This window comes from Diabrotica undecimpunctata, chromosome 9, assembly GCF_040954645.1.
Source record: "Diabrotica undecimpunctata isolate CICGRU chromosome 9, icDiaUnde3, whole genome shotgun sequence".
Lineage (NCBI taxonomy): Eukaryota > Metazoa > Arthropoda > Insecta > Coleoptera > Chrysomelidae > Diabrotica > Diabrotica undecimpunctata.
Genome location: NC_092811.1, coordinates 50,570,784 through 50,595,087, shown reverse-complemented (window position 1 = coordinate 50,595,087; position 24,304 = coordinate 50,570,784).

Genomic DNA, 24,304 nt, shown 5'->3' with positions numbered 1-24,304 from the left:
TACCCTTTTCTACAATAGTATGGAAGGGCCTGGTAGTTTTCTGGAGGAGATATAATTGCAATATGAGTGCAACCTATAGCCCCCAAACATTGTGGAAAGTTATATTTATTTCTGAAACCATTAGAAATAGTATTTCTGGAATGCTCATTTATTGGAAATTTTATCCAGTTTGGTGTTAAATTACTATAAATTATTTCTTTCACTTCATCAATGCAACGACTCATGCTTGGTTGACTTAAAGCAAAATTGTATCCTTGTTCAGAGGATAATCGGTAGCTCCCAGTACCATAAAAGTTTAAAGTAGCTAAAATCTTCAGTTCTTTAGGAATTGCAGATATTCTTTGTCCTTCTTGCATATATGGACTAATCATATCAATGATAATCCTTGCAACATCTTTATTGAATCTAAACAGTTTTTTAAATGTTGAAGTGGGTAGCTGGAAAGGATTGCTCATATCTCGGATTATTCTTTGATGTAATCTGAATTCAGCTCTGCAAAAAGAATAAAAAATTTGAATTTTGTTATAGGTGTAACACATGGATTATAAAGTAAACTGAGACTTACCTTTCATTATTATTTATTATTTCATCAACTAAAGCTTCGCCAAATATATCATAAAAAGCCATTTGTCTTTTTTAATTGTTTATATGCACTATAATAAACAAAAATAATCAAATGATATTTAACGGACTGCTAAAAATAAGAGGACAAGTTTTGACATCCTCCAAAATATTCTGTTTTAGCGGGAGTTTTAACGGTTTAGGTTATGATTTTAACGGATGCATAAGTTACAGAATACAAAAATAATTTTAGCGGACGCTAAAATTTTACATTGACTCTTAGTCCCGTAGACAAACAAGGAAACCTCCTCTTTAAGACTCCAAAATTCTTTCAATTGTATTCCGTGTACGGATATGAGCAGAATTGTATTTCCTTTCAGCTAGCGTTTGTGGATCATGTAAGTGAGTTAGTATATATTTTCGGCATGGATAACCATTATCACCCAGTAAATATGTTTCACCAAACTCATTGTTTTCAAACTGAGCTCTTATCATAGAATTATCAAATACATGACTATCGTGGGAGGAACCAGGCCATCTAGCAACTCCATCCATTACATTTAAATTTGCATCAGAAACCATCTGTACATTTATTGAAAAATACCCCTTTCTATTACGAAAAGTTTCAGCTGCATTCCCACCAGGTGTGGGAATGCGAATGTGAGTGCCATCAATTGCACCGATAACATTTGGAAATCTGGCAATGTTGTAAAATTGTGCACAAATTTCACGCCGTTTGTGTAAATGTCTAGGCATTTCAATAAATCTGGGTCGCAATCTTGCAATGGTGTGGCTAACTTTATGTACAATTCTAGAAACGGTAGCCTTTGTAACATTGAAATGGTCACCAATATTAATTTGAAAAGACCCACGAGCAAAGAACCGAAGTGTAATTATTAGTTGATTTACAGCAGAAATAGATTATTTCTAGCAGTCAGAGGTTTGATGTCGTCTTCTATCAAAGTTAGAATGTAGCACACGGAATTCTTCGTTAATCTAAATCTACTCTTAAACTTACTCTTAAACTCTTCTTCAGTGTACAGTGTACATGTTGATCGGATTTGATCTGATTCTAAAAACTCGTGCCCTACGCCGCCGCCGTCTTATTAATTGTTCTGGTTTGGACCGGTCACTATCAACACTAGATACAGTTGGAGAATTAACGTCTGACACTGATGATACTGAGAACATTTCTAAATATTATTAAATCTAAATATTTATGTATTTGCAAACAGAAAATGTTTATAATCTAAAACATAACCTTATTACTATATTTTCACACTAACCGAAAACACACTGAAACTGTTATTAGTGTCATATTTACTTTGCGTTTATAATACGTAAATCTGTAGAGTAAATTATTTTACTTTCAAACTAAATTTTACTTGGTAAGTAATATGTTTTATAATACCGGGCATAAATTATGAATAAAAGGTTGGGTAATCAGTAAGGTTTAAAATAGGAAATAATAATAATAATAAAATAGAATGAATGACTTACGATGACCTTTTGTGTGTGTATATGTAGAAGACTTCAATCTGAATTTTTATAAGTACTTTTGGATATTTTTTAAAAATATCTGTTTCTGGATATATCACGCTCGCAGGATCAACAAATGTTACGTTTTTTGTATTCCATAGGTACTGAATTGGATGATGAATATAGATTTGGTTTTTGTTTATTTATTTTTCACACATGGACCCTGATTCTATTGATATTTTGACTCAAAACATGTCGAAATTAATATGGCGACGTCGAAATGCGATTTTGCGAGGCTTGTGGATTTCAGCTGAACTAACCAAAGGACGTCACTAATTTTCGATTTATCGAAATTAATTTCAACTTCAAGAAAGTGGTTGAAATTTCATCGAAATTAATCTGACATGACTGACTGGACTGGGAAAAGTGAGGTTAGGTTCTGTCATAGATAAGGGTTCAGTTTAGGCGGTGTTGTGTTTTGTTTGATTCTTGCAAGGAAAACTGATTCAAAAATTATTAATATGGCTGCGTTTTACGGACATTTACTGGTTTTGGAGGAATTAGAGAGGATAGATATCCGACGCTCACAACGGAGGATAAGAAGAATGTTACGGGATACTCAAAATCCTTTTTAACTAAGTGATGCTCAATTTAGGCAGCAATTCGATAAGGGTATTAGAACCATATTTGGAGGGGGGTGTTTATGCCTCTAAGATACCCAAAATGTTTAGGGTAAGTATTACTAAGCTGCAATAAATTTAAAAATATATCAGAATATAACCACTAAGTCAAAACTTCTATACATTTTAGGTAATCTCAGTTTAACATTTTTATGGTGTTGGGAGCTACCAACGGGGCCTAGCTAACAATTTTTTAACATGCGTTAGTCAATTAAGCCTCAGTCGCAATATTACTGAGGTCACTAATGTCTTAATAAGGCATTTAACAAGAAGATGGAATAAATATACAAGAAATGATGTGGAAAGAAATTAAAAAAAAAAGCCAGGTAATATTGTGATTATTAATATTATGGATTTATATATATATATATATATATATATATATATATATATATATATATATATATATATATATATATATATATATATATATATATATATATATATATATATATATATATATATATAATACATTTGCCTTAGGTTAATAGCATGTCAGTGTATTCAACATTTGAGTATTTGAGTACATTTTGATTTGATTTTACAAGTAACAAGGTTTCAAAACTCTAATTATTGTTGAGATGTGCTGACAATTCAAGTAGTTCTTTTGAATGTCGTTAAGGTTGATTGGTAAAACAGAATAAAATTAAATCCCAGTATAGGGAAATATTATTTTAGATTTTCTTTTTTAATTATATTATATTGTTCATGTATTATTATAATAATATCTTATTGAGATGTATCTAAGAAAAGCAAGGGAATGTTATTTTTTTTTAGTTAATGAAAATTAATTATTAAAGTAGGTTAGTTGTTAATGGATATATCAGTCAAGTTAGTTATCTGTGATGGTGTATTGTTCTTGGTATCTGATTTAAGTAAGAAGTGGTATATATCGCTTAGATTCTTAATGTCACTCTTAACATTGATGGAGAAATCGTTAAGGAAAAATAAGACATTTCAATGAACTCTCTTTTAGATTTATTGTTCTCACGGTGGAGAATTGTAGTGTTAGTATAGTCCATGAGATGACCAGTGGAATGGACATGTTTGGCTAATGCACAGCGGTCAGGGTGAAGTCGAGAATCACTTTTGTGTAGTGTAATAAGTGATTTCAATAATTGAGATGTTTGGCCGATGTAGGAATTGCTGCAAGAGAGGCATGGAATGTTGTAGACAATGTTACTAAGCCTATCTATGGGAGTCTTATCTTTTATCTTAGAATAAAGATTATTAATTGTTAGGGCTGATCTACAAGCCACATTAAGTTTAATGTTGTTATTATTATTACCAAAGCTATTTTCAACACTTTTCAGAATCCTTGTTAGCCCCGGAGTGATATCTCTGAAATATGATAATGAAAAATATTTGTTGATAGGAGTATCCGAGACTGGGTTCCCACGGTATCAGCATTGTTATTCGAGAAGGAAGGTGAAGTATCTTCGTTATGGATAGTATTAAACAAAATCTTATTCACTAATGGTGTCGGATAAGCGTTTGAAATAAAAAGTTTCTGTAGGATTTGTAGGTTTTTTGTATGAAATGAAGGATCTGATAGTTTTATTACTCTATTTTTCATCTGTTTGATTAAGTTAACTTTGGTAGAATTATTATGGTAAGAGTGGTAGTTAAGGTATCTACCAGAATGGGTCATGGGTTTTTTATTTAAATGTTGTTGTTTTCCCTGATCGTCCTTATGTCGAGAAAGGGGACGGACCAATTACCATCTTCCCTCTCTAGAGTGAACTGGATATAGGGGTCATAACCATTGAAAGTATCTAATAGTTCATCTACCTTGTCATTGGATATAGCCAAAATGATATTATCAACATATTTTTTAATAAATGAAGTTTGAAAGGATAGTAAAGGAGTGACTGAGTCTAATACATAATTCATAACATAAGTTGCAATGATAGGAGAAATATTTGCTCCCATAGGGGTACCGAAAGTTTGTTGATAGAATTTACCATTAAATGAGAAGTAAGTGTTGTTAAAGAGAAATTCGACGATGCTGATGAATCTGTCATAAGACATGGAGCAACAACCTCTAATACGGTCCCAGTTGATCTCTATTGATGTCAAACATATTCCTAGATGAACGTTGCTGAATAAGGATACAACGTCAAGGCTAACGAGGACATAATTTGATGGTAGTATGTAACCATTATATTTATTTACCATCTCAAAGGAATTTTTAATGTAATATTGAATTTCATAATTATATGCATTAGTAAGTATGTCTGTAACAAAAGCTGAGATATTTTCAGTGGGAGTTCCAATGGAAGCTACTATGGGACGAACCGATAGGGTTGGTTTGTGGATTTTTGGCAAAGCATAAAACTTTGCAATGTTCCCATTATATGTTGTTAGTTTTTTCTTTGTGTTACGGTCAATCTCATTGGAAGAGGCTAAGGGTGCGATTAATGTATTGCATTTCCTTTGCAGAGAAGAAGTGGGATTGGATGTACGTAAAATGTAAGATCTATCATTCTCAATGAGAGAAGAACACAGTTGTAAGTAGTGAGTTCTTTCTAAGATGACTGTAACATTACCTTTGTCTGCTTTTGTCACTAAGAGCTCAGGATTATATTTAAGAAATTTTTTAGTTTTAGTATATAAGTTGAAAATGAAAAAAAGTATTAGATGATTTAGAAGTATTCAAAATGTGATTAGTGATAATGTTGGTGGATCTTGACCGGATTAAGTTTTGCTCTAATTCAGATGGCAATGAAGAAATTATGTATTCTAAGTCTGCTAAAAGTGTTTTTACTTGAAAATCTTATGTACTGTGTGTGTACATCAGGAAATATTTGTTCAATGAGAGTATCTTGCGAAGCAGCGATTGTGCAGAAATCGGTCGGTAATTTTACGTATCCAGTTTCATCTGTAGCAACTTTTCCATCACCGATATCTAAGAGTTGTTTTGAGAATGTTTCAGCGGATGGATCTTGAAGCATTTGAACGCGCATATTTACTTTCAGCTGTACTTTTTCAACATTACGCCACAATGGAGATGATTTTAAGCAAGCGTTGATCTCATCAGCGTATGTTGAACGTGGAATGACGGGAAGTGTTTGTCTGAAATCACCTGAAAGCATCAACAGAGTGCCGCCAAATAGTTTGTCGTTGTTTTAATATCTTTCGATGTCCTGTTTAACGCCTCAATTGAATGTTTGTGTGCCATAGTATATTCATCCCAGATGATAATTTTACACTGTTTTAGCCGCAATACGCATTGCCCGATGATGCAACGGCCAATGCGATGCCATTATTTGAATGTATTTCAGCAAGAATTAAAGAAATGTTTTGCCAGTTCCACCCGGTGCATCCAAAAAGAAGAACACACCTTTTCCTGCTGAAACTGTGAGCAAGATGCGGTCATAAATGGTTCTTTGTTCGTCATTCATTAGTGGGATATTGCGAGTAACAATCGCTGCCGTTTCTATAGTGTTGTACTGCAGTTCACGATTCATTTCAGTGTTAATTAAACCAGATGCAGTCCGATTTGGCGAATTCATACCGAAATGAGTGAGTGATAAGTGGGTAATGACAATGCAAAGATCCTCAATAGCAATCAATGCTTCATTGTACATAGCGTCGCTGAATGTTATCGTTAGATCGTTGCACCGTGTACGATGTTGATGCAATATATCATCAGTCATTGAATCTTTGTGATTATCCCACAATATCTGTGCTCGAGCTGGGAAACATGTAGTCAACACTATAGCGAATAGTAGACGAATTTGTATTGCTGTACAGTTCAATGCAGCTTCAGCAAGCATACACTCCCACGGGTTGTCGTCTTCCAGCAAGCCCAGTGCAAGGCATGCGTCTTTATATGTTGGATACTGTTACCCATTCACTTTACGTATATCTTGAAATGATAATGGGCCAGTAACATTAACCAACAACAGTCGAATATAAAAGCACTCAGTGTGTCTTGGATTAACTGTAAATAATCGCCCCAAAGCGTTCGATTTAAATAAATTGAGACTTGCATCAACTGGTGAGCCTTGCTTGCGGGCCATCCATATTTTGTTTGAGCCCATGTGAAATATTGTGGTACTTGTGAATAGAGTAATGTTCTTGCAAAGGCACCAAAATCATCCATACTATTACACAATTCAAAAAATGCCGTGAGTGTAGTTTTAGGTGGATTTGTAACACGATCAATCACTGTCTTGTTCGTGAAAAATATGCGCTGACCGTTTTCAAGATGGACGGCTAAATGAACAACTACTGGATCCCATTCATGAATAGGAAAACCGAAGATACGCCAAGCAGCTTCATTTGAGCTGATGTACCTTCCAGTTTGGTAGAGCGTAATTTCATCGTTTTTATTCATTGGAGAAGCATTTACATTAGTATTTTCTACTCTAAACACAGCCGTATCACTGCCTTTATGGACATACTTGAAAATATATTTGATGCTCTTCACAGAACTGCAAAACTCAACATTAATATGAGCATTGTATGTCTTGCTTAGCAGAGGTGAATACGGCACCACCCAACGATTGTCAATGTCAATGTCTGTGTTGCTGATATTTTTAATAAATGAGTATCCGCCACTATCGGGACTTCTTCGACGATATATTGGATATCCGTCGGTATTTGTTATCGTATCATTAGTGAAATCTTTAGGGAAATTTTTAGTACATTTTCCATGTGCCATGCAAGGCGATGAACGATGAAGAGTACCACATGGACCATGGATCATGTTTGCTGTAACAATATCAAACAGCACTTGGTCAGTAGACGGATCTGGAATTTCCGCAGAAATGATACTATCGATTTCTTCAGGACGGATTTTTTCGATTAACCAAACCAAAATGTGCGCAAGAGGTAATCCCCTCTTTTGCTATTAAACTGAATACAGCCAGCAACGTGTGGGACCGAATACATGTAATTTAGTAATGTAACTTATTAGAGACTTCAACTTTTGTCTAAATACACGTGCTGTAATCTCATGACGATGTATTGCATTTTGGCCAGGCAATAGCAAAGATGTAATCTCTGGCCATTTTGGATTACATGTGAACGTGATAAACACGGTCGTCCATATTCGCGCATGTAAGCCTTATCATCCTGTATATATTCTTGCATATGACGTGGACTGCCTATATACGATGATGGTAAAATGACAGAGTTACCAATTTCGGCGATGTCGGCGTTGTTGTTAATAGCGTCTCGTAAGTATATTTTCAACAATTCATTGTGCTCGTTCAATAGAGCGTCTAAGTCGCTGACGATACGCCTGGCACAAAGTGAATCAAGGTTATTGTTACGATAATTATGGCGTCTAAAACTGTAAATATATTATGACTAATTCTGTTTTTGTTCTAGTCATTTCGGCGTTTGTTGACCAGAAACCTCTAGACTCGAATTATGATGAGTCATCCACGACTCGAGGTTTTGAAGCAGTTGAAAAACTAGTTTTAGCCGTCTACCGCCTTCTAGTCTATTCGATGGAGTCCCGTTCTAATGAAGAAGGTCATTGATCCTTCTAGATAACAGCAGTTTGTGTATATAAATGAAACATTTTATTTGGAAGAACGGTTAGTTTCTGAAGATTCGCGCCGCGTAAATTAAAATGTAACGCCCGTAGTACAATAAATTGTATAATTGTTGTGTAAATAAATTTAGTAATAAAGACTTTAATAAATTTATAAGTGTTATAAATAGAACCTTTAATAAATAAATTAGAATTAATAAAAACATAACATTATTATAGTCACAACGTGCATTCACGCGATTAGGAAGTGCGCTTCCGGAATCCTCGCCGCCCATAAAGTAGATTTGTAAACATTTATGTGGTTCGTTTGGCATTGGCAGCAATAAGCCCATTTTATGATAAACTTGGCCTCTGATTTTGAATGTAGAATTGTATTGTTGACCATTAGCATTAGTATTTCGAACTATTTCTGTTGCTCTAAACGATGTCATTTGAATGCAGGAATTGAATGTTCGAATTGACTTCAGGAATACGTTAGAATCTGGATCCGTGCCAATAAGTAAACCATTCAATGGTTCAGGTGGTGTTTCAATTTCAGGTAGTTGTACTTTTCCTGACGCGCAACACATCCCAGGTGGCTCATTTTTGAATTTGAGAGCATGACAATGCAGACATTCCTTATCCATAGCACCAATTACCACTTTTGAATGAGCATAATATTTAATATCGGACTCGTACTGGAATGCTAGACGCAAAAATGAATCAGATGTAAATGCACGATGTACCTGTTGGCGTTGTTGGTCATTTGTTCTGCGTCTATTAACCGTAAAACGACGTAATTGTCGTTGTTCTAAACGTATAACTTCATTGTGCTCAGCTCGTGTATCTTCTGATTGTTCTTGACGCAATTGCTGAATGCTCACACGTGCATCAGCATTTTTTTGCTGGACTTGTTCTTCGGTTCTTTGGGATCTTTTATCTCTCATACTTCTGGACCTACTTGTATTACGGCTCAAATTAGCCCCTTGGTTAGTTTTCTTGGCATTGCTCACTGTACAAAACACATATAAATAGAATTAATGAAATTACTTAATGATGGAAAACGTTATAATTCTAATTACGGCCAGGATTATAGCGAAAATATTAGTTTTATAAAAAAAATTTGAAATAATAGTTGTAAAAAATTCAAATAATTATATAAAAAAAGTATCCTTACAACACAAAAGCCGTTGTTGGTTGGAGCTCGTGACACGTGTGGAGTACTTTTAAGGTTATGTTAATCACTTGTTTAAATAAAACTTCATTAACTGATCTAATCGTGCCAAATACACTTAAAATTAATAATTTTATTATTATGAATAAAATAGTAATAATTAATAGTTATTATGAGAGTTACACAGAAATAGAAAATTGATAATTGTGAACGTTACTACTACACTTGATACATAAACAATAATCATGGATGGCCGAAAACTGTGTAGGGAGTGAGAGAGAAGTCTTGTGTGAGTGAAACAGGAGACCGGCTTCAGTTTATCGTATAGTGTGGCACTTCACTCACCAGTAAAAGTGCGACAAATTTGAAGAATCTAAGATTGGTAACACTAAGCATATATCAGGATTAAACTTTAATAATAAAAATAAATGTTTATTTTCTTAAAAAACATTTTAGATTTTTAATCGAAGTACAGTTAAAAACACTATAATTGATCAGTTATCGAGCGCGATGAAAAATGATTAAATTACTAAAATAGCCATAAAAAATAGGGGTTGATGATAAAAAAGTAAAAGGTTAGGGTTGTATGTATTTTTTTAATGCAACGTTATAAAAAAAAACAAAAATAAAAAATTTTTACATACACACAATTTTACGTACATACCTACTTTTAGTAGCCCTAGGGGAAACCTCATTCTAGCTACTTGAACTTACAGAACTTAACAGCCTACGTTTTCTTGGGTTTTCTGGTGTCTGAAAAGAGTTTTTGTTTTAATTATTGTAATAAAATTTTTGTACCAATTATTAACATATACTACCAAAAAAACTTACCGAACTGTAATTATGTTCTTCAAACACATCTGGTTCACTATCGGATATACGAGCAGTAATTGTGCTGCTTGATAGTTCGTGATCATCAAAATCTATAACTGTCTCTGGGGGTTGATTCACATCCTCGCTGTCCAAAGGATCATTCCTTGAACTGTTTAATCCATATATAGCAGCGTCCCCAATTATCCTTATAATTTTTACTTCTAAATCAAGATGACATATGATGATAAAAATTTGACCAGAAAAAATTCTACGTGTTATAAAGTATCTACAGCATTTATGCTCAACTCAAAGTATGTACTTACTCTTTGCCATTTTTTGCTATTTTTTTTGGGCCCATTTACACCATTTAACTGAGTACTCAAAATCTCCCACATCGCCTTTTTTCGGTAGTGTTGGTAAAGAAACGACTATAAGTATAAGTACTTCATCACCAAAGAGAAGAAAATGTTCAGAAGTTTGGAAATTTTTTAAAAAATCAAGCGACAAAAGGTTTGCAAAATGTCTAAAATGTGGCAAAGAATGTAAAACTAGCGGTAACACAAGTAATGTAACTGACCATTTGAAGAAATTCCATCCCAACTTAATATATGAAAAAGTGGCAACCAAAGACCCTGAGTTTACTTCTACTAGTTCTACTAGTGCATCAACATCAGCTCGTTCCAGTATCCGTTCAATAAGCCCGTTTTTCAAACGAGAAGTTCATTATGAACGTAATTCTTTAATGAAAAAAAATCTTGATAGATCACTAACCATTATGATTGCAACAGACTTTCAACCATTTAACATTGTCAATGATAACAGGTTTAACTCATTTGTACAACTGCAAGATATGTTTTACCTAGCAAGTATACTGTCAGGGAATCCATTATGCCCAAATTATATTTGGTATCAAAAAACTTGTTGAAAACAATTTTAGGCGAAGTGCAACATGTGGCTATTACCTCTGATTCTTGGTCATTGCTTACCATGGAATCTTATTTGACAGTTACCTGTCATTTTATAACTGAAGACTTTGAGCTTAAATCTGCTGTGTTATCAACAAAACCGATTGAAAATGGTATAAATCACACGTCACAGAATATTGCAACTGCTCTTAATAATATATTTTGCCAATGGGATATAGATAAGAAAAGTACTTGCATAGTGACAGATAATGCAGCCAATATGGTCAAGATGTGTGAGATACTTATGAAAAAACATCTACCATGCTTTGTTACACTTTAAACCTGGTGGTACTGGAAAGTATAAGTATTGAGCCAATTAAAAATGTGCTAAATAAATGTAAAGATATTGTTAGGTTTGTGAAGAGTAGTAATGTGGCAACTGAAATTTTTAAAAAGGAACAAAACTCCAAAACACCCTTCAAATTAATTCAGGAAGTAAGTACACGGTGGAACAGTTCTTATGCTATGATAAAAAAAATCTACAAACACCTGAAGCTCTCAATAAAACTTTATTACAAATTAAAAAAGCTTCAGTTCCTCTAACAGCTGATGAGGTTATTATTTTGAAAGAAATTGAAAATATATTAAGCTGTTTTCAAGAAGCCACAGGGCAAATCTCAGGGTCAACAATAACTCCTAAAAAATAAAACCCACATTAACAACAGATGAAGGGAAGTCTTTAAGTGAAAAATTACTGGGCTCTATTGAAAAAAGATTGTTTTTATATGAAAGGAGAACTGTTACCCAAGTGAGCACGTTGATTAATCCAAGATTTAAACAGGAAGGATTCCAAAACCTGGAAAATGCTAAGTCTGTCAGTCAGTTTTTAGAACAAGAAATGACTTCCTTTTAAAAAAAAGAAAAGGCTACAGTGGCTAATATGAGTGCAGTAGAAGACGAACAATTAAGTAGTGTAAATATGAATACGAGCAGCAATGCCAATTCTCTGTTTTGTTTTATGGATAAAAGAGTGCAAGAAAATATTAAATCATCTACAGCAGATGCAATAATTATAAAAAGACAATACTTGGAAAGGCCAAATGCAAAACAAACTACAGATCCCCTTTTATTTTGGAAGGTAAGGTAAATTACATAAGAAAATTAATGTAGGTTGATTGTCGTCAGATCTGCCACGTCAACAGCGTAAGACTGACTAGTACGCACCCAGTGTAGGGGATGTAAGTTAAATCTTATTAGAATTTCACGTAATACAAAAACAAATCACTAAACTACACTGTATTGAAGATATAAAAAAGGCACATGTAAAATATTTCGTAAGTATAAATTAAAAACTAGCGTCCTTATTGTAAAGATGTTGTGATGAGACTGTAATCTGTCCGCAACTACCTGTAGCCCCTGTCCTGGCGGGTGTAAGATGAAGGTCGGGTGAAATTTAACTAAAAGTGTATTGTACAGGGTTGCTCGAGAGCTTTAACACCCAGATCTGCGCATTTCTCACCTCTTAGCCTTCTGATTGGACCCTGACGTTATCCTATTTTCTAATTGGCGAGTTAGTGGTCACGTCCACTTTTCACACTCACCAAGGTTACGAAAATGGGATAAAAGACGGTGCACTTTTCAGAAGGCCTGTTCGGTTTCGAGTCTGATCTACATAAGACTTCTGTTTGGGGAATACCCACTTATGTTAAATCACTAGTTCTTTTATTCGAAACCTTGGAAGAGAATTGGACTTCTCTTCCGCTCCTCATTGTTCCAGCTTGGTATTTTTCTAATATTCTTTTAGAATATTATTTTGGTATTATTTATTTATCTTTTTTAGGAATATTTCCATTTTAGAGTGATCTTATTTCTGACTGTTTTACTTTACCTATTTTACCATTTGCTGTGTTTACTTTGACGATATTTTGTTGGTGCTATTTTGAATTGATGTTTTACTGCATTTTAACTTTAACATCTAATTTTTACTTTGCTTATTTCATGTGTTTAATATTTCTATCGCAACCTCGTTGCTCCAGAACATTTTATTTGTTTATTGATTTCCAGCGTACACTATTTTAACCTTATTTCTCTTACAGCCATTTTTACTCTCATTTATATCATAACCTTACTTTATATTCGTGGTTATATATATTTGTGTGTGTATTTATGATAACTATCTGTTACTCTCTTACAGGGTATTTATACTTATACATTTGCAATTTCACCTATTTACTATTTTATATCAACTTCGGTTATTTTCCATATTCTTTCCCCTCTGTTTTAGGTACCTCTCAGGTCCTCCCATGTGGTGTGTTTGAGGTTAGTTCGCGCTTCTGCTTCGCCTTACCGGCCCAGCAACAAAGCACGCTTTCTAAAGCTTGACCCGTGAATTGTTATAATACCATTCTATACGGTTACTAAAGACGGTCTCCGAGATAAGCTTATCTCCGAGATTCAAACTTACGTAACACGTATTGTGAGTGGACAACTCGGACCAAGCAAGAGGCGTGTGCCCAATTACACTCGCCTGGTCACACACGTCATCCAGTGAGGAACCCTCGATATACTCTCAGAGTAGGAGAGTCCCTGGCGAACTGACCCCGACGCGCCGATTTTTTAATAAATAAAGAGACTTGTCTTCGTGTTTCTTATTTTCTTCCTGTCCCTTTTGTCTCTTTGTTTTAGTGTACTATGGGGTCACAAAGGCTATTAAGATCATCCACTTTAGCGGATAGAGCGACTGACGGTGATCCACAACCTTCCGTAGATCCACCTCAGCGACATGATGATATCTCAGTATTAACCTATTGATGCTTATTATTTTTACAAGAGTGCAGCAAAACATATTTGTGCATTCCTGCCTCTTCAGTAGAAGCAGAACGTACATTTAGTACCACAGGTCACATCATATCAGAGAGAAGATTAAGACTAAAATCGAAGAATGTAGATATGTTAACTTTTTTGAATAAGAATGATTGGCTGATCAACTCCTTAAAAAATTAAGTAAATAAGTACTGTATTGTATTTTATTTCATCCCTTTTATTTCTTTTGTTTACATGTAAAATTTATTTAAGTTAGAACTGTTTTTTGTATATTAGGATTAGGATACCTATTTCAAATAAAGATATCTACTACTACTCTACTTCTTTTCACATAACAGTATTGTTTTTAAGTAAATTTCAATATAAATAATTTTGTAGTATAGTAACCTATTCCTAGTAACTATTAAAAAATATATAAAATAAAAAAAGAATTTTAAAAAAATTGTATCTTATATTTGTGTGTGTTCTTCTTCTACTTTTCTATTGGCTTGCATACAGGTGCATTCGCCAGCGCATTTGGGTACACTGATATTTTACAATATTTAGTTTTTGTTTCACTTCAAGCTATATTTCATATGGACTATTTATATGTATTCTTGGTGAGGGAGTTAGTTTTAACCAAATTAAAACAAAGGAAATTAAATTTTTCTCGCTCCTAGGCAACACAGAGCATTTCACAATACCCAGGGGTTAGCTCGGATTAATACCCAAGAATTTGGAAGGTTAAAAGAAAAAAAGAATGTTTGGCAATATACTTATTGCATTTGTTTATAATATCTATCCTAGTTAATATTTTTGTCATATTTGCATCTATTTACACTCCTGTTTTTGTCATTTCATTGATAAAGTCATAATTATTGGATTTACGAATTGGGCAATGCATAAATATGTGACCTGGATCTTCTAGTTGTCCGCATTCACAGTAAGGGTGAGGGCTTGCATTAATACGGACAGGTGATCAGCAAAATTAGCATGTTCAGTACATAACCTCATGATGCTTGTTAAAAGTCTTCGATCAATGAAGTGAAAGGATTTGAACCAATGATTGTCGGGGAAGTTGGGCTGGATTTTTTGATACCATTTACCTTTTGTTTGAAAAGTTGTTTTTTATGTGTTGTCTTTTCTAGGTTATAGATATAAATATCTCTCTCTACTCTAAGTGACCAAAAAGTACTATTTCTTTTTTGATTCGGATTTGTTTAGTTATCTGGTCTGCCGCAGTGGTATAGTATGGGGTATATGTACATAGTAGATTTGAATAATTGCAAATTTTTAATGTTTTATTGTTGATATGTCCCATAGATAAAGAATATATATTACTGAATAGATAGGAAACTGTGTAGGTTATTTCTGGACAATGCGCCATCTGGCGGCCTTAGGAAAGCAACATCTTTTTAAAAAATCTTCTCGTAATTCTTCAAATATAAAGATTAATTTTGAGGGTTTGACTACAAAAATAAAACCCTTAGTAACGTATAGGCACAAATCCAAAATGTAGGGTAATCGCATTTAAAGTTTTGCGTGAGTAGGATTTTAAAGAAAATGCCCTATAACAACGCCTGTGTATTATATAATTCTGAAAATGTTTAAACTACCACCGTAAATCATATATTAAATGTTAGATGTTTTTACAGTTCTAACAATGTTTTACAAAAAAAAATATAACTAACCATTGTCCAAATAAGCCGTTGTATTACTAAACTGTTTGCATAGATATTAGTCTGTATCAAATTCGGTTGATGTTACCTGGTGGACTAACTTTGGTGTCACATTTCATAATAAGATCGCACACAGACGACCATCTCGTTCGATGGTTTGAGAGTAACTGGACGAGTAGGAAATAAAACTTACTCGCCTCTTAGATATTTGGGACCTACGTTACTCTAAAAAGTGCCCGTATTTCCGATTCAACGAATATGGATTCCCAGCTCTACCAACGAGGAGGTTTGTACTAGGACGATTTTTTGTGGTAAAGATGAACACGACGTTCACCCAAACGCAAATATAACTGAAGAGCCGCTTGAGGAGATTTGGAAGACTCTTCCGCACACTACTTCAGCCAATTACGTCTGGCGAACGACGGGCCAAGCAAAAACCACAATTGCAGAGCCAACATCACCACGTCGAGTCCTCTGTATGTACTTCCTACCTCCCGTGAATGACAGTTCAGCGCGGTTTAATGACTGGCCAAGAAGCCATCCGAAGTGCAAGGAACGGCCACGCGTACACCACCCGCAGTTCCACTATATACACCATCCACTTTAACCCTTCCCGAATACTTGGCTACCACTTTCGTTCCCATCTTCTTTAAACGATACCCATTATTAACAATAGTGCTAAGATCCGCTTTCTCAAAAGACCCTTTGTCGAAGCGTATATCACTTGAGTCTCCCGAAGCTGGCGCCTTATAGTTCGAGCCACTAGCAGCGATGAAAGAAATATTGTTACATACATTGATAGGCCGTGTGTTCGCATAAATGACAAAAAGAGTAGACGGAATTACAACTTTATTGTTACAAAAAAAATACAAAATAAACGTTACTTAAAATAAAAACTTCTTCTTCTTCTTATATTAGGCCTCTTGACCTGTTCTTAACCGATTTTGAGCTTGTATTGATAGCTGTGAAAACAAATATTTTTGTCGCATATATTTTTATTTTATCAGATGAATTACCAGCTTTTTGTTTCTTTTAAGAATTTTGTTAATATTTTTTATCCAAACAAATAAATGAAATAATAAACATAATTTAGAAATAGATCTAGTAAATTATGATCCTCACAAAGAAAAATATTTACTTTATATTCATTTTTAACCAATAACTTCATTACAGAGGTAATGCTTGAATAGTGACAAAGCTAAGGCAACATATTGCTTAATAGAAATATACATTCTTGAAAAATTTTGTTAAAGTTGGTAGACGGTGCAAGCAAAGCTTTAGCAGAATATGCTCTAGCATTTATGACAAAATATTCTGGTTCATTTCTGTCACCTCCTACTAAATCCTGTCGGCACTGTGGGCATATTTTAATAAAATGTAACAGTTTTTTTTGGCACAAATCCGGCAACATATGTTAACTTCCCTTGTCTTAAAAGAGTGCTAGAGCCTGATTTATACTTAGGTAACTGAATATCAGGAATTTTAAAAAAGGTCGTTTGCAATGGAACTGGGGAAGTTAACATACGTTTTAAATTGTCCAATCCTTCTAAGTCGTCATTTTTAAAATGTGACGAGTAAGAATGGCTAGACAAAAAATTATTCACAATTAATAATTTAAATGAGTTTACAAAGGAAGCTGCATTGGGATTTATATTTCGAACACCATGACTTCTAATAGATCCAAAAAAAATTTTAAGTGGATCTCTTGGTTCATGTGTCGAGTGCATAAAAAGGAAACACCATCTTTTGAAGTTGATCCCAAAGGTACCAAAATCCTTTTAGTGTGTGTACCCAATTTTTTAAAGTAGGAGAAACAATTTTACCTTTCGTGGTAGTAAAAAACTCCATAGTTTGAAAAACTTTTATGGCTTCAACCCAAAATTTTCGATGGGCTGATTTTGATGAAACAGCACATTTTAAATTTTCTGGGTGTTTGAGTTTAAAACCCGTCCCATTTACACTATCAAAAACTTTATCCATAAATAATAAAAATTCACCAATGCTTTCTGCCTCTCTTGGCATGTCCTGGTCATTATTTTTATTACCTATGGCCATTCTCTTCATTACAGCTGCTACATTGTTACTGAAAACTTGGGCAGCTACTGACACTTTAATTTTTTTTTGTATTCTCTATGTGGTGAGCTGTTAATTTTTTACACAGCTTGTAATCGTCATCTTCAGAGTTTTCAATTTCAAATAATTTTGTGAGATGTTCTTATTTTTCTGTTTCAGCACTAACTTTTCGCCACTTTAAGAAATATTTAAAAAAATTATTTCTCACGCCTTTGAGTAAATGTAGAGGATCATAAAGAGGGATCACCTCTTTACCTCCAATAGTGATGCCAAATAATCGATTTTCTTCCCCTTTTCGGATAAAATACTCGTTAGTTTGGGCATACAACTTATTAATGGCTGCAACATTAGCAGCACCTTGGTCACAAATTATAGATTTTACAATTAAACCAGCATTCTGACATGAAATGACGACCTCTTTGATTGTTTTCACAAGCATATCAGTTTTCATCCCTCCTTCATTAAAATAATATGCTAATGGTTGTTTCCACTTCCTGCATATTCCTCGTGCCATAAAAACCATTACTTTATCAGCAATAACTGGCTGCCTTCCTTCTTCACCACCATTGTCTTGAAAGCCATCCACAACATCTGTTTTTTTGTTGTATTGGCTAATCTTACTATCGAATACTATCGATAATTATCGATAGTCGTGACTATCGATAGTTGTCCACCTCTATCAACAACTGTGTTTACCAAGCATTGTGCAGCGTGCAGCCAATAAACAAGAGGGCCAGCCCAATTTCTCAGCAGTGTCAAAATGATAAAGTAAATATCCCCAGTTTTAACTAAAATCGAAATGAATGAAAATCGCTAGCGATTGCGACTGTCATGGCGTAGTCGCTTTTAAATTTCGATATCGAAATGAAATAGAACCAGGCTCATGGATACATTAGGTTTGTTCATACAGACAAATTTCCAATCGGTTGGCAATTACACACTGCGCAGGTATGATTGGAAACTGTAAGAAACTAGTTGCAAATTTTGATGCTCTGCGAACAGATAATTTGATCTGTCAATTCTTGTCAAAATTGACAGAAGCCAAACGCGTTCGACAAATGTCAATATAGAAAGGCAAAGAATATAGACGCTAGACGTATTGGTTATTAAACAAAGGATTTTTTACTTATATATTTTGAAAAATGGACAAAATACAACAATTTATAATTCTTCCTACAGACCTCGATTACCCACGGTTCATTGAAGAAAATATTTCCGAGAATGAAGATGTGAAAAATCTTATGTGGACAACAAAGTCGACTCTGTTACTCTTAGAAATGTATAAAGAGTTCAGAAATTTTGTGGGTACAGTGAAAGTAAAAAACTGTAAAAAAATGTGGCGAGTAATTGCAAAAAAATTAAAAGAAAATTTTGGAATATCCACTTCTCCCTCTCAATGTGAGAGTAGTTGAACGGAACTACAAGAAGTTTGTGGACAATAAGAACCAGATAGGAGCAGGCCGGAGAGAGTTTGAGTATTTGGGACCAATGGAAGAGATCTTGGGTAAAAAAAAAATATTTCATCTACAGTTTTATTGTCAACATCAACAAGATCAAATATTTTAAATCCTGTTGACTGAACCCATGGTAGTAGACACGGAAAATGCTTGCCCTTCTAAGATACAAGGAAAACTGAAAGTAGTTAGGAGAAACAGAAAAAGTGCTGGGAAAAATAGCGAAATATTCAGGATGATTCAGGAAAGAAAAACAACAAAGGCGCAAAGAAAAATTAAGTTTTGAAAAAAAAAAGAAATTTGAGAAATTGTATCAATTAGAAATTAAGAAACAAGAGGTGAAAGAAAAGACGAATATTTTAATAAAAGAACAAATATAAGTGCAAAAAGAAACAAATCGGCTTTTAGTTGAAATTTTAAATAAAAGACCAGTGTGAATATTATTTATTGTTATTTATAATTAGTCATTTTTGAACTGTTATGAATGTTTAGTATTAAGTTTTGTTTGGAAAACAGGAATTTTATTTTTAATATAGAATGATTTTTCACTCTGGTGTACTTCCTTTACTTTAACTTTATGTTTTTATTGTATCTCTTTTTTTGTTAATAAACTAATAATTCATTATTTCAAATTTTTATTAAGGAAGAGCAAATCAAAATCAAACATTGATTAAAGATGCAAATTGTGACATTTCAGTTTAACAAATACAATGTTTCAGGTGTAATTTGTTCTGAATGAAAACAAATTTTCATATGTTATACATTTTTATTAAATTAATAGAAAAAAACAAAGCAATATTAGTTAAATGGCAGAATATTTACAATTTCATTTCTCCTTTCAAAACCTTCTCTACGTTCAACATTTTCTGCTATTCTTATGTTATCCATGCCTTCCACATAATCTTCAACAACAGCTGCATCATCTGGAGCATCTTGATTTCTGTCTGGAAAATCATCTTCTAGCCCCAGACTGTGCGTTACACAGCAAGCTCCAATGAAATTGGCAATATCATCATCATCCCTTAATTTTAATACAACTGGCGAAATTTTTGTTTCATTACTTCCATGCAGTGTTCAACTACAATACGAGTTTTTGATAAGCGATAGTTGGCCACAATATTATTTCAGGGCTTAAGTTATTTAGAAAATATGTCATCCGCTGAATAACTTTTTTTAATGTGCTGATTGATATACAAAATCTATCAGACAGATCCCTGTATGATGTTGCTTCATGACCAGTAAACCACAAAAAAATCAATGTATATAGTCCATTACACTTAATTTACCAAATTCTCCACTTTGTTGAAAAAAATATTCTGACCTAGCAAACCTCTCTGAAATTTCTTGAGCAATATGTCTGCTAAGTCTGAAATGCTCCATAAATTCTTCATCTCGATACTGTGGAATGATTTCCTCTAAATAATTTTCAGTTTTGTGCTTAATGCGACGATTAAATAATATTTCCAATTCTTTATCACTTGAAGAACTAAGTTCATTCTGCTGGAATATCTAAAAAAATTACAAATTTAATATCCTACATTTACAAGCTTGCTAGTTTTAAAGATTGAATTATCCACAAGAAAATTGTTAAGAACATAAACCAAAAATGACGAATGTTGTTTTATTATTTCAATATAAAAAGAATAATAAAAATGTTTATATTTTAATGATTATATACATTTTAAATAGGAATGTACTTCGTTCATGTTGTACTGTTTATTTATTTATGTTCAAAAATTCCGACAACAATAACTATAACCTTCAACTCCAAAATATGGTTATAACACAGTATATACAGCAACGTTATAATAATTTATTCATTTGATTCAACCAATTTGAACTGCGTAAGTCTCTGATTCAAAAAAAAAGCAGAAAATCTGCAAACTCTTTTGACTATCACCAACTAATCCACAACTTCAAATGTTTGTTCTACGAACAGATGATTTTAAATCAATAACAGTTTCTTGTTGTTCTGCGAACGCTAATAATGAAACACGCATGCGTCGTGCTGTCGGTGACAGTCGACCGCAGTTGGTACAGTCACTCCTGTACGAACAAACTTATTTATTCATATTGATTATATAGGTTATATCTGTCATATCAAACTTCTTTAATATTAAAATTCAGTTGTATACTTTTTCCATTGTCAATTTGCCAAGCGTCGGCTTTTGAGGTTCTTTGATGTCGATGCCGACCATTGGCGTGGAAATTAAGAAAAGGGATCAGTTATCAAACGCATATTTCAAGAAAAATCATATAATTTTTATTAATTTTTACATAATTATATTCAGGAAAATTTCTCAATTTTTGGGCAGAAATTGTTTAAACAATTTTTTAAACAAATTCAAAATATCACCTTTTGTGCTCCAAAAAATATTTTTTAGGTTTTTGGGTGACTCTAAATAAGATCTATGTCATTTTTCTCAAAAGTTAATAGTTTTGGAGATATAAGCGATTTAAAATCCGAAAAATGCGATACCTAATATGCATTTTCGAGGCTTGAAAAATATGTAAATGAGTATTTTTGAGATTCAAGAGTATCTAAACTAAAGTATCAACATTGATTTTGGTGAGAAATCGGAGCAATATTTTCCGTAGCAGAAAAAGGTGATCTTTTGAATTTGAATTGTTTCCGGCAAAAATGTCCGGCACCCTTCAACCTTCGATTTGTTTAAACGGGGCATTTTTGAATAGGACTCTTCAAAGGACAGAATCAGTTTTTTTTTCAAATGGGAGCGGGCTCACAACACCGAATAAATAACAAATTAATTCTTTCAAATTAAAGCTTGTTAATTTTAGTGATTTATAAGAATATTGGACTTATTATTTAGTTTTTACATAAACCATAATATTTTTTTACAATTATCTGTAAATAATGGCTCATTCTGTTAGAAAATTTTAAAACATTGTCTATCCAGCAATTAAGATAGTCAACTGAAATTTAATTTTTAAACACGGCCTACTGTTAATGCACAAACAGGGTGAATCTTCAATATTTTGCTTCGAGTTAGAGATATCTGAAAAAGTTATTTGGAAAAGATGTTCCAAATATTATTTTAACCCCACATAACAAAGTTTTATGTCAAAATTCGCACTTTTACTTTTTTCATTAATTGAAGAGCTTATTTCCAGTGTCTTAAATCCAAAATTTCGATTTTTTAAATTTTCTTTTTTTAAACTTTATAGATTTCTTCAAGTCTAGAATAAAGTTATATGTACCAAAACAACTTCTTATTTACCATTTAAAAGTGCATATGAAAATTGTAAAATTGTATAATTTGTATGTTAAATTTGTATGAAAATCTGTAATTTCATGGATTTCATTATATGGATGTAAGACACTTTGGAAATAAGCTCTTCAATTGTAGTCAGGATTCTAAAACGGACAGTTGGCTGTCCCGAGATGCATCTTTAGACAGCCAATTGTAGATTTAGGATCGAGATTACAAATAATACTGAAAAACTAAAATTGCGAATTTTGTCATGAAATTTGGTATGTGCGTTTACAATAAGTGGAACAACTTTTCCAAATAAGTTTTTCCGATTTCTCTAACGCGAAGCAAAATATCGAAAATTTACCCTGTTTGTGGATTCGCAGTAAGCCGCGTTTAAAATTTAAATTTCAGATGACTATCTTAAAAAAATGTGCACTAACAACATGTATGACTGTGCAAAATGTCAAATCTGTATGTATTTTAGTAGCTGATATATAGAGTTGTCTTCATCTTAAATGCGACACACTGTATAATAATGAATACTAGTGTTCAAGAGGCATCGCGATAGCTGTAAAGAAATTAATTAGAAGGACTGAAAAGAATCGTCAGTGTGCCTGTAAAATTGTAAACTGTTCGCTGAATAACGTCTTTTGCAGCAGTGTCAATCCTACCCAATTTTTTATTTGGTCGCTTTCGTTTTAAGGAATGATCTGTAACTGTGCCTAATTTAATAATTGTATATATCGTCTTATACCCGATTTTTTTAATACATGAATTCTCCAAACAATTGCATTATCAGCCATCCCAATATTTTCTTTTTTCAAACACTCATACATATTTAAAACTATTCTTTGGGATTGTACGTGCAAATCTTTATTTTTTAATTCAGAGCTGTCATTAACATAATTGTCATTATTTATTGATAACACAGAAGTTGATGCATCTTAAAAAATGCCATCCTAGAAAAATATAATATTACTTATAACTTATATTACCTATACCTTATAAGCCCCCGCCTCTGCAATAGGAAATATTTTAGGGTATCGCATAGCAGACAACAGGTGTTCATTAGAATTTATTGGTTTGCGCTTCGCGCTGTTGCCATAATGCATGAGTTTAAAATTAGTGAATATAACCTTAATACCATTATTAATATATCTGCAATTTTTCATGTTTCCAGGTAAGGTATAAAATCAATGAAATTTGGAAAAAAATAATACAATTCTTGAAACCGTTTTTGAGAACTTGGATTCTTAAAAGTTGTCTGATTTCTTAAAAGTCGATCATTATATCTATAAAAGTATTACCGCTAAATTCACCAACAGGGCAACGTCGAACGTTCAAATTCTCTCCAGACTACAATGTTGCCAATATTCGAAAATTACTTAGAATATAAGTAATATATACAAAGTTCACGGTTGCTTTAATTCATTAGTGAAGAGTCCATGGAAATATTAGTACCTAGTTAATTAATTTATATATATATTTTTGAGAATAAGTTCATATTATTTTTTAAGAGTGTCGTTCGTTGACTAGCAATTGAATAATAACGAATAGAAAATAGAGAATATTTTTTAAATATAACCTTAGGAATTTTAGGAAATATGTCTGACAACCTTGATTTGAAAGGCGGTCTCTTTGATACCAGAATAAGACATGTTTATGTTGGAAAATTATTAGTGGATGTACTATACCAACTGCTGAATACTAAACTAGTTAAAAACATTAAAAAATCCTAACAATCACTATTAATGTTGTGCAATGATTACTTTTTCAAGTATCGAGTAATTACAAGTACTTTCTGTATAAGTATCAGATACTTTGTATCTGATACTATGATTACTTGATTACTTTTACTGTATGGGAGACAAACGATTACTATTCGGTATCCAGGCGGTATTCGAGATTCGAGAGTACTGATTGACTACTGAACACTTGAATACCTACCATTATTTTTATCTTTATTGCCTGTGAGATGGAG